Below are 3,621 nucleotides of genomic sequence, written 5' to 3'. Positions count from 1 at the left end.
GGCTGCTGAGCTCCAGTCTGAGGCTTGCAAAGGAATGTAAAGTTCCCAACCCCATCTTGCCACTGGCTCATCACTTTCCTGGATTGAGTAATGGACAGAGGCTCATGCCTAACCAAACATGGCAGGACTCATGGGCTTGAGATTGTTGGCAGGCATGAGGCCCAGATGGCAGTCCATGATTGTTAATAGACTGTACTGCACAATGGCTTTGTGTCTCCTAGAATATAATACAGTCAGAGTGAGATTCCCTGAAGATAGATACAGCCAATTAAAAATGACAGCCTAAATTCAAAATGACACGTTTTTGTCTTTAAAGGTACTATGTAGGTTTTATGCTTAATAAACCTTAAGAATATCCATAAAATTTAAAAATTAAGTACACATCAATCATAAATGTATGGTACTGTGTAGGTTTTTTTCTTAATAATCCTTAAGAATGTGTGTAATAATTTAAAAATTAAATACACATCATTCTAAGTTTACATAAAGAAATAGGGGAATAATAGGTATATTTATCCACATGAGATATGCTTATTATTTGAAAGATACAGATAATGCTTTTTCTTTTGCCATGACTCATTTTGTCTTGAGAAAGATATGTTCTACTCATCAATGCAAGGACCAATGTTTATGGTTGGAGCAGGGTTGTTTGCTTTTATCTTTCCAAAAGAAGAAAGGCATTTATCAAAGAGATTAATGGACAAGATAAACATATAAAATACTACTGTATTAAGCTTATTAACTATATTGTGTGTTAATTTTCAGCTTAGCAATACAAAATACAGATGTCTTTTGTCAGAGAAAATAGAGAAATAAGCCATATATAATAGAGGCAATGTGATATTACTTTAAATTAAAAAGACAAGTGATTAATGCCAATTGAGGTCTAAATGTGATATGCCATCATGTTATCCTTCTAGACTCACTGACAGACAATGGTATAATTTAAAATGACAAGGATTGAGACTGTATCATTTTACTCTGATTAGCAAACCAATCTCCTGTGGGCAGATGTGGGCTCCCAGGAAAGAACTGATAACATTTCAGCCTAGAACATGATACACAACCCATTCTGAGGCCTCTAAACAGATCACAATATGCTTGAAAATATGCTCCTGTACTAAGAAGTTAAGGAGATTAATAAAGTTGAATGCTGGGAAGGATATTGAATTAAAAGAGAAAAAAGATAAAGAAATCTATATGAAAGATGAATCTCCAAAGAAGAGAGAAACGGACAAAAATTAACATAAAGGTTTTCAATGATGCATAGATTCTAAATGAACTCATGTATTTGAGCCTAATATTTGGGAGACAGAGAAGGAGTCAGGGAGGTTCTTAGCAATTTCAAAGCCAGCCTTATCTACAGAGGATATCTAGTACTTTCTGTTATAAAAAGAGAAACTCTCAATACATTTTATATATATATAAATGTTACTTGGACTTCATGCAGTCCATTTTGATTTAACAATATGAATGAGTATAGTTGTGTGTTCAGTTGTAGTGGTAGTCCCCATCCTTTTGGAGAGAGGTCATAATGGAGCAGACCTCTGTAGAAATAGGACTGCTAGATTAGGCTTCATAAAAGCACCCATTTTCCTATTCAGCAGGCTCTTTTTAAAAGTGCCTAGGTATAGTTATGAAGCCTATAATCTACTGTATAAAGTGACATCATGTTGGGAGAGGGGCTTTGAACTTGTGTAGCAGGAAAGAAGAAAAGGCTTTGGGTTCCTTTGATAGAAGGAGACCCCTGAAGAGCTCGGCTAGAGAAAAGAAGGGGAAGAACACAAAGACCCAAAACAGGTGAGGTAGTTATTGATCCCTCAAATTTAGGACACCTGTAAACCTGACTTAAATACATCTCCATCTAAAACTTCAGTTATACATGGCAAATAATCTTGTTAGCTATAGGATTCTCAGAACACGTTAATCTACATGTTATTTATTCATATGTCATTCATTGAGATTTATATTACAGTTTGGGTATACAAACAAACTCACTTTACATAAAGACATTTTTATCTGCTTGAACAAGCAGAGCATCATTTGTAACTGACATGTACACACTGCTCATTGTGTACATTATCTTAATACTGAAATATATTACCTATGAAAGCTTTATGCCAACACATACCTAGGCACTTTTTTAAAGAGCCTGCTGAATAGGAAAATGGGTGCTTTTAAGAAGTCCAGGCTGAGTAGAAAAAGAATCAGTTGGGCTATACAGACAAGTACATCTAAAGCAGTTTCCTAGTTGGGGTAGGCTAATAGAGATCTTGAGTTGGCAGAACTGAAGGGGATTTACTGGCTAGTCACTTGCTTGCTTTATCACATGGTGATTGACTGAGGAGCATCCACATGGACTCAAGATGACTTCTCAGAGTTAGAACAGGAGATAGAGAACTTAGTTGATAAGAGGAAGACAGAAAGGTCTTTATTGGTGACCAAAGAGAAAGGGACAGGCAAATGACAGCTCAAGGTTTGAGCTAAACAGACAAGAGAGAATGAGAGGAGACAAGAAAAAATCCAAAGCAAGGAAGCTTCTGGCCAGTTTGGTTTGGTTTTGTTAGGTTTGGTTTGGTTTGGTTTGGTTTGGTTTGGTTTGGTTTGGTTTTTTAAGAAATCATAGAACTAATAGGAGCACAAAGCCAGAACCTCAAAAGAGAAGACATATGAAATAACCCAATATTCAACTTAGAAAACTGCAACTTTAGATAGAATTGTATTCAAGAATTAGGACCACAGTAAAAAGTGGATGTTGCCATCAAGAACCATGTGCAGTAATATCTGAGGGGAGTTGGGATCCAGAGGTCCTGATTTTGTCATTGTTACTGCTGCTGCTGTTATGTTTTGTTTTCCTGACCCTTATTGGTGAAAGTGTTCTCCATTTCCCAGTAATATGTGATCTGAAAAGTTAACACATATAGAAAAATATCCTGTCAATAATAATACCATGGCCTGTGAATGTAGCCCTGTGCTTGCCTAACATACATGAAACACTAGGTCCATGACCCAGCACTACAAAGGAAGAGAACAGGTATCATTTAAGCACTGTGGAAGTAAACACAAGAGAATTAGAAAGGTTTCAATGCACAGGGAATGCACAGTAAGGATGAGAACTAGAAGGATTGGTTCACAGAGGGAGGGGATGAGGGAGAGAATGTGAGAGAAACTAGTGGAATAGCTTATGGTTTAGAAGGCAGTGTGGAAACCCAGTGCAATGGAAACATTCTGAGACCTTTGAAGGTTCCTCTGATCCTCCATTGGCTCCTTACAATGAAGGATATTTAGTCTTACCTGAACATCTTATGTAACCTGGCTAGTCTCAAAGTAGTAGGACTGGGACAACAAACCAAGACAGAATACCTTCAACCTGTCCTGCATGCAAGATGATCTGGGGCAGTTGTGGTTCACTTTGTAGATGTGGTCAACCAATTGCTGGTCTTACTTAAGGCCCAAACCACTAGAGGGAGCACATGGCTGACACTGCCTGAATGAAGAGGAACGAGAAACTGGGTGGCTCAGAGTTCTAAGAAAGAACCCAAGAGAAGGTGGCAAAAGGAAAGAAAAGAAAGAAAGAAAGAGAGAGAGAGAGAGAGAGAGAGAGAGAGAGAGAGAGAGAGA

Source organism: Mus pahari, unplaced genomic scaffold, assembly GCF_900095145.1.
Source record: "Mus pahari unplaced genomic scaffold, PAHARI_EIJ_v1.1 scaffold_4422_1, whole genome shotgun sequence".
Taxonomy (NCBI): Eukaryota; Metazoa; Chordata; class Mammalia; order Rodentia; family Muridae; genus Mus; species Mus pahari.
Note: the sequence above shows the minus strand (reverse complement) of the source record.